General features: G+C 36.2%; 1 long non-coding RNA gene across 1 annotated transcript in view; it reads right to left on the reverse strand.

Moving 5' to 3' along the window:
* Positions 1-8912: 8912 nt before the first annotated feature.
* LOC133855093 (uncharacterized) overlaps positions 8913-9184 on the reverse strand; it is a 1601-nt gene continuing 1329 nt past the window's right edge. The window contains exon 3 of the long non-coding RNA XR_009896935.1: positions 8913-9184. This exon is cut by the window's right edge and continues 169 nt beyond it. This is a non-coding gene — a long non-coding RNA (uncharacterized LOC133855093).

The following is a 9184-nucleotide window of genomic DNA, read 5'->3' on the forward strand; positions in this document are numbered from 1 at the left end:
GTTGAATGAAATATGAGTTGGAGGTGACATGAGTTGAACTAGAAAACTTCAATGTGGCTTCATAAAAAGGTTTCAAAAACTTCACAAATTCCCTAGCATTTTTCCACTCATCATAGCTAGGAACAACAAAAGGATTACCATCTTCCTCCCCAAGTCGAGTAAAAGCTTTTTCGTACTTCTCAGCCGCACTCAACATTAAGTACGTAGAATTCCATCTTGTTTGAACATCTAGACACACTGTCTTCGTACTTTGAATTTTTTCACACTTTATGCATTCTTTAAACCTTGCCATTCTCTGCGGTGAAGACCTCACAAATTTCACTGCGTTCCTAATATTAGAAACACAATCACCCAATCCTTTCAAGCCTTCATTTACAATAAGATTTAATATATGAGCGGCACACCTCATGTGAATGAATTCACCTCCCAAAATAGAACCTTTCTTGTCCTTCAACTTCCTTTTCATATAATCAATCGCCACATCATTGACTGTCGCATTATCAGCTGTAACAGTGAACACGGATTCAATCTCCCATTCTATCAATGTATTTTCCAAAATTCTTCCAATATTTTCACCCCTATGACTTGAAATCAAGTTAAACTTGATTATTTTTTTATGCATTCTCCAACTAGAATCTATGTAGCTAGCGGTGACAACCATGTAGTTCAAATTTTGAAGAGATGTCCATGTATCAGTAGTGATGCAAATTCTTTTACCCCTCAAAGAAGCCTTCAATTTAAGTTTTTCTTCCTCATAAAGTTTCATGCAATCTTTTTGTAGAGTAATGCGACATGGTAAATTGAACCTTGGTTCAATTCCATTTATCAATTCTCTAAACCCATAACTCGCCACATGCCTAAAAGGTAATTCCTCCATGATGAAATATTGAACAACCAACTTCCTTATTTTAATCGGATCGTACTTCACAAATCCTAGTTGGGTGGTAGTGGTATGGGAACTACCGCTCTCTGACATTTTTTTAAATGACTGTTGCAAGAGAGTTTGACCTTTGGGTACACTGCATTTTTCCAAATCTCTAAGTGGAGAGGTTGGACAGTTATAGGTAAGGTGGTTTTTCAAAGCAGTAGTGTCATGTCTCCAGTGACACCCTAACATCTTATGGCAATGATTGCATGTTACCTTAGGCTTTTCCTTGTCAATTGGTGTCGCTTTTGTAAAGTGCAACCATACTTTTGATCGATTCATAGCTTGTGATTTGTTTTTGGAGGGATCCAATTCAGTTTGCAAGGAAGGCGAAGGGGTTTCAACATTTGTAGTTGGAGGCTTGTCATATGAATCATTGTCATTGACATTTTTCATAATAGGCCTAGTTGGAGCATAAAAACAATATTACACTTAATAGTATTGACCATACAATAAAGAACCATAATAATATAAAACAACATTAACAACATAATAATACAAAGTTTCTTGCAATCATATTCATCGATAATATGAAAAACAATAAAACATGCATAAATTTAATTGTTCTTTTTTTTTAAAACATGCATAAAAAAGTACTCGCAAGTGCACGAATCGTTATGCAATATAGCGTATTGCAAGTGCGAGGTCGATCCCACAGGGAATTGCGTTGCGAAAATTAATCTCTATTCAAACTAATCCTATTTTAACCTAGTTCCAAATTGAGGGTTTTTGATAAGAGAAAATATAAACGAAAATAACTAAAATAAAGGGGTCTAGGGTTTTGGAATCCACACTCACCAAATCATATCAACCTAATCTCATGCTCATCACACTTATTCGAGGTTGTCACGTATAAATCTTAGGTATGCTCTACATTGCTTCAAAATTCATTTAGATCATCCAATGATTCCGTTCATAGCACAAATCACAAAGAGTACCAATTGAAATCCAAACATCCAATGTATCATTCAATCACAATGGATATCTTCATTCTAACCGATAAAACAATGTATTAGTCAAACGGCGCACAATGAATGTCCAATGTTTTGATAGATGAAAAACCAAGCAACCGATTTAATGAAACTTATTCCACATCATCACTTGTATCCGGAAACCACAAGAGATATCAAAACATCATTTCAAGAAAACCGAAGTAGAGCAATGAGAAATCAAAACCATAAACTCAAATAGCATGAATAAGCACAAAAACTCGGTTTCTCTTCAATGGTGAGGTTTCATCCTCAACCCCAAACGAAAATATTAGCTACACATGATAAAATAACTACAACTTAAAACATTAAAAAAGCATAAAAAATCAAAGAGTTTCAAAAGGAAAGAAATAAGCTACAAGAAGAAGAGAAGCAAGAAGTTATGTACAAAGAGGCTCATGCCTCCTCTCCTCCTCTTGATTTTCAGCCTTGGTCTCCTTTTATAGCCAAGTGGTTTGTGTGGAATGGGTGAGTGGGTGTATGAGTGGAGAGATGAGTGGTGAGTGTTTTATGGAATGAGTGGTGAGTGTTTTATGGAATGAGTGGTGAGTGTTTTATGGAATGATGTTGAGTGGAAAAAAAAAGTGATTAAGTGGCTGAGAATGTGGAGAAAAACGAGTATTGGCTCTAGCTTTGGGGAGACAAGGGATGAAGCAAAAAAAAATAATAAGAGAGATGGTTCCGGATTTTCGGGATGATCCGACGACTGAAATTCAAACAGCCATATCTTTTTCCACGCATCTCCGAATTGGCTGAAAATTGTTGCGTTGGAAAGCTGACATCTTGAACTTCAATTTAGACCTAAGAAACTTCCAAAACGGATATCTTTTGGTCCTGTTATGATCAGTCTAAATGTACTGGTCTGCTGCATCCGAATTTCCTTGTATTTTGCTTGAATTGTATCATTTCTCTCTTATTGTCCTACAAAATATAAAAACACTAAAACTAACCAAAGCATTAGAAAATAACAAAGCTAAAGGTTTAACTAATGTAAATTAAGGGGTCCAAATACACAATATTTGGTACTCATCAAATACCCCCAAACTTACATTTTGCTAGTCCCTTAGCAAAACAAAATGAAAAACAAAATCAAAGCATGAAACATAAATCCTCTTTCGTGGGAGACACGATTGCATTTAGCATATGCAATAAGCCTTTTAAACCCCTAGGACTCCCTAGTGGACGAGTGAAGTCTCGTGAGGGTTTGCCAGAAATGATACCCACAAACATTGAAATGCCGTATTATCAATTGAGCAAAAATCATCATTCAAACACGTGGTTCACACATCATGAGCATGTTTAACAAAATGAATGTCGCATTGTCATATTATCAAAAATCGATCAACTCATGGATGGAAAAATTGAGACAACACATGTTCAAAAGTGTAAAGTGTGAATAGCATAGAGTCATGGGGTTTCGATTTTCCTTAAAGCACATATATCCAAAAATTCGCAGGACTCCCGTCAAATAACCAAGGCTTTATTTTACATTCATTACTATTTACTATTATTTTTTTGTGTCGGCTGTGCAATGTTTGACTCCTTTAAGCTTTCTAATTGACCCATGTAACGAGTGTTGGGCCAGTGGCTCCCAAACCAAATGGTCTTAGGGCACTAGATGTAGAAACATCCCTAAGGGCTTAATTACTCAAGTCAAAAAGGCTACGAAGCCAAACTAGCCATACAATTAACCAAATTGAAATTCTCACCTTTTTACGCGAACACCCAATGCTTAATGAGGCAAGGGGCCCGGTTACTCAATGAGAAGTCAAATTGGTGATATTATTATTATAATTTTTTTTTATTTTTTTATTTTTTTTATTTTTTAACAACTAGCCAAGGTTTCATCAAAGTTATCCTGCAAATCTCAAGACATATAAATTTCAATTCAAACCTCATACCCCACAGAAACAATGCTAATGTGCTTGTGCTAAATAAATTAAACACGTCAAGTCTTTTTTAATCCAAAGATGAGTCAAAGGATCTTAGATTTTAATGATATGCAAAATTCAACATGTTAATCAAACCAATGAGGTGCAAACCATAGTAAGATGTAACCATGCTCAACTAACAATAATTTTTTTTTTTTTTTTTTAATTAAAACATTTTAAGAACAAAAAGGCAACTAAAAATAACTTAAAACAATTAGAAAAATTAAACAAACACACAAATGGAAACTTAAACAAACAGAAAATTTAAACAAACAAACAAATGAAATAAACAAACAAACAAATGGACAGAGTGCTTTTCCATACCCCCAAACTTGAATTACACATTGTCCGCAATGTGTAGTGTAGAAATACATTACCAGAAATACGAAAACATCGAGGTGTGAAAGGTCAAGGCGTCCCCCAAATTTAAACACCAAAACATCTGTCAACAAAAACTAACAGCAACATTTCTCATAGACACAAACATCAAAATGTTAGTTGCTGTCAGAAACGAAAATAAAATGAAAAGAAATAAAAATGACAGAAATCAACTGTACAAAAAGGTAAGAGAAAACTTACAGCGCCTTCCCCGATCATGCGGATGTCCAACCAATCCCTTCCACCCTTTATTCTTTAAGAATTTATGTCCCTCGGGAGGAATGTTTCGCCATCTTATGTAGCCAACTTGCTTGCTTCGAAGGATCTTCCTAGGACGATGGTTCCTAGATTTGCGCGGTTGTGTGCATAGATCCTTGACGGATTTGGCATAAGATGGCTCTTTGAGACATTTAAGAATTAAATCTTGGGGCTCATGAAATGTCTCAAGAGGGATGGTGATGAAGGAATGAGCTTCAGTACTCATTCCGTATTCGGATGTATTTGGATTGGGCGGGGGCGCTGCTTGCTCCAGGTGCTCCTCTCTTCCTTCCCCTCTGATGCTATCCACAGTTTCTTCATTCTCCAATAAAGTGATGGCAGGGACATGCTCATGATCAGAATGGCTAGCATCATCCTCATCAATCATGTAGTGCCCTTGAGCCATCAGCTGAATTTGAAGCTCTTCTTCCTCCAGTCTGTTAAACTCAGCAACCAGATATTCGAACTGTCCTTCTATCCTGGCAATCGCATGAGTGTTTTCCAAGGTAGCATTCTTCACGTCACTAATAGCTTGCTTCACTTCATTAATAGATTGGGTGTTAACCAATGTGGCATTCTTCATTTCATTAATGGTTTGACTTGAAAACTGCATGAAGGCCTTGAGAGTGTCTTCTAATGATGACTGTGGTGTCGGTTGATTGAAGGATGAAGGATGGGAAGATTGGGTATCGAACTGCGAATATTCGGGATAGTGCAGTTCCTGAAATTGGGGAGCATGATTTCCCATGGCTTGAGCATGCCACGAGAAATCAGGATGGTCGCTCCAGTCCGGGTTGTAAAAATTGGGATTTGAATCGAATCCCGGGCTGGAGGAGTTTGTGTTCAATTGCTCAGGTGAAAAATTATAGAACTGTCCCCAGGAGGGACAATTACTATCACTATGATAAGGATCAGAGCAATAGGAACATGGTTCATATGGGTTGAAACTGTAAGGGTAGTTGGTTGGAGCAAGTGTCCTACCACTAGGTGAAACATGTTGTGCAGAAGAATCACAATAATTATCAAAATAAGAAGCCATGCTTCACTTACACCCTATAGCAAGAAAATATCCCACCAAAGATATGAACCAAATTTTTTTGCTGCAAGTGGGGCAAACAGAATTCTCTAAGAGCCCAGGTTCGTTCCCAGGAAAGTGAGGGGGGTCACACCGGACACACTTAAATCCCAAGACTTTCCTAGCCAGAACTTGCCTAGACACTTGGATAGCGCCGTAGACCACACTAGCAAAGTTTTTTTTTTTTTTTTTTTTAAAGATTAAAAGAAAAAAAAAATAGCACAAACAAAATAAATAAATAAAAAAAAATTGAAGACTAACAAGAATGCATAAAACAACCAAAGATACCAGAAAGGCAAGAATTAAAACTTACAAATTTGGACCAAAAAATAATTTTTTTGGCAAGAGTTTCTGCTACTGAACTATTCCAGGTTACACCTCCAGTGTTGGTTCGATCGATCGACTTCGTAAAATTCCGCACAACCTGAAATAACAATAAAACAGAAAACCTTGTTTTTTTTTTTTTTTTTTTTTTTTTGGGTTAGACAATAAAACAAAAACTAATAAAAATAAACAAAAATTGGAAGAAGAAAAAGAAAACAAAAATCTACCTAAACTAGTAGAAAAATAAAATCAATTCAAACAAAAATCAATTTCCACAAACAAACAATTCCCCGGCAACGGCGCCAAAAACTTGATGTGTTTTAAAATAAGTACTCGCAAGTGCACGAATCGTTATGCAATATAGCGTATTGCAAGTGCGAGGTCGATCCCACAGGGAATTGCGTTGCGAAAATTAATCTCTATTCAAACTAATCCTATTTTAACCTAGTTCCAAATTGAGGGTTTTTGATAAGAGAAAATATAAACGAAAATAACTAAAATAAAGGGGTCTAGGGTTTTGGAATCCACACTCACCAAATCATATCAACCTAATCTCATGCTCATCACACTTATTCGAGGTTGTCACGTATAAATCTTAGGTATGCTCTACATTGCTTCAAAATTCATTTAGATCATCCAATGATTCCGTTCATAGCACAAATCACAAAGAGTACCAATTGAAATCCAAACATCCAATGTATCATTCAATCACAATGGATATCTTCATTCTAACCGATAAAACAATGTATTAGTCAAACGGCGCACAATGAATGTCCAATGTTTTGATAGATGAAAAACCAAGCAACCGATTTAATGAAACTTATTCCACATCATCACTTGTATCCGGAAACCACAAGAGATATCAAAACATCATTTCAAGAAAACCGAAGTAGAGCAATGAGAAATCAAAACCATAAACTCAAATAGCATGAATAAGCACAAAAACTCGGTTTCTCTTCAATGGTGAGGTTTCATCCTCAACCCCAAACGAAAATATTAGCTACACATGATAAAATAACTACAACTTAAAACATTAAAAAAGCATAAAAAATCAAAGAGTTTCAAAAGGAAAGAAATAAGCTACAAGAAGAAGAGAAGCAAGAAGTTATGTACAAAGAGGCTCATGCCTCCTCTCCTCCTCTTGATTTTCAGCCTTGGTCTCCTTTTATAGCCAAGTGGTTTGTGTGGAATGGGTGAGTGGGTGTATGAGTGGAGAGATGAGTGGTGAGTGTTTTATGGAATGAGTGGTGAGTGTTTTATGGAATGAGTGGTGAGTGTTTTATGGAATGATGTTGAGTGGAAAAAAAAAGTGATTAAGTGGCTGAGAATGTGGAGAAAAACGAGTATTGGCTCTAGCTTTGGGGAGACAAGGGATGAAGCAAAAAAAAATAATAAGAGAGATGGTTCCGGATTTTCGGGATGATCCGACGACTGAAATTCAAACAGCCATATCTTTTTCCACGCATCTCCGAATTGGCTGAAAATTGTTGCGTTGGAAAGCTGACATCTTGAACTTCAATTTAGACCTAAGAAACTCCCAAAACGGATATCTTTTGGTCCTGTTATGATCAGTCTAAATGTACTGGTCTGCTGCATCCGAATTTCCTTGTATTTTGCTTGAATTGTATCATTTCTCTCTTATTGTCCTACAAAATATAAAAACACTAAAACTAACCAAAGCATTAGAAAATAACAAAGCTAAAGGTTTAACTAATGTAAATTAAGGGGTCCAAATACACAATATTTGGTACTCATCAAACAACATTAACAACATAATAATACAAAGTTTCTTGCAATCATATTCATCGATAATATGAAAAACAATAAAACATGCATAAATTTAATTGTTCTTTTTTTTTAAAACATGCATAAAAAAGCATTTTGACATTGCCCATATTGACATTGCAGCCTCCTCTGTTTCTCTTGACCAACCAATCAGATTAAATCTCCTAAATGCATCCAGATCTTTGTGTCAAAGAAAGAACCCAATTGATTTTATAATTTTTTTTTGATAAGTAAGAAAATTTCATTAAGAACCCAAAAATGCATAAAGAACCCCCATCAAACTCCCAACCCAAAAATATAAAGGAACCCAAAATACAAAGGAAAGAGAGAAATACTGCGGAAAAAAAAAAAAAAAAAAAAAAAAAAAAAAAAAAAAAAAACTGCAGACACGCCGGCGCGTGGAGCCACTCGCGCCATCGCCGGCAGGGAAACCGCCGGGAAAACCAACGGGCGTCGCGGAAAATGCCGGAGAATCCCACTGTGCGGCGCGTGCACGGTGAAGAAATCCCATACTTCGCAGATCTAGCACCCAAACTTCAGAAAACACCTTGATGTGTTTTAAAATAGTACTCGCAAGTGCACGAATCGTAGCGTTATGCAAGTGCGAGGTCGATCCCACAGGGAATTGTGTTGCGAAAATTAATCTCTATTCAAACTAATCCTATTTTAACCTAGTTCCAAATTTAGGTTTTTAATAAAAGAAAATATAAGCAAAAATAACGAAAATAAAGGGGTCTAGGGTTTTGGAATCCACACTCACCAAATCATATCAACCTAATCTCATGCTCATCACACTTATTCGAGGTTGTCACTTATAAATCTTAGGTATGCTCTACATTGCTTCAAAAATCATTTAGATCATTCAATGATTCCGTTCATAGCACAAATCACAAAGAGTACCAATTGAAATCCAAACATCCAATATATCATTCAATCACAATGGATATCTTCATTCTAACCGATAAAACAATGTATTAGTCAAACGGCGCACAATGAATGTCCAATGTTTTGATAGATGAAAAACCAAGCAACCGATTTAATGAAACTTATTCCACATCATCACTTGTATCCGGAAACCACAAGAGATATCAAAACATCATTTCAAGAAAACCGAAGTAGAGCAATGAGAAATCAAAACCATAAACTCAAATAGCATGAACAAGCACAAAACTCGGTTTCTCTTCACTGGTGAGGTTTCATCCTCAACCCCAAACGAAAATATTAGCTACCCATAACAAAAGAAAGCATAAATAAACAAAAGGAATGCATTAAAATCAAAGAAACTTACAAGGATTTGAAGTTCTAAGAGAAAATATACACAAGAAGCCCTAAACTACAGAGAGAACGGCCCCTAGGGCGCTCTCAAGCGGCCTCCCCTCGTAAGAAATGAGAATAGAATGTATTTATAGAGTTAGCTAGGGTTTCTGGAATTCCAGCTCCGCATAAGTTCGATCGATCGACTTTTATTTTGATCGATCGACTTTTCGATCGATCGACTTGTCAGGGTCTCCAAATTGGC

Source organism: Alnus glutinosa, chromosome 13, assembly GCF_958979055.1.
Source record: "Alnus glutinosa chromosome 13, dhAlnGlut1.1, whole genome shotgun sequence".
Classification (NCBI taxonomy): Eukaryota; Viridiplantae; Streptophyta; class Magnoliopsida; order Fagales; family Betulaceae; genus Alnus; species Alnus glutinosa.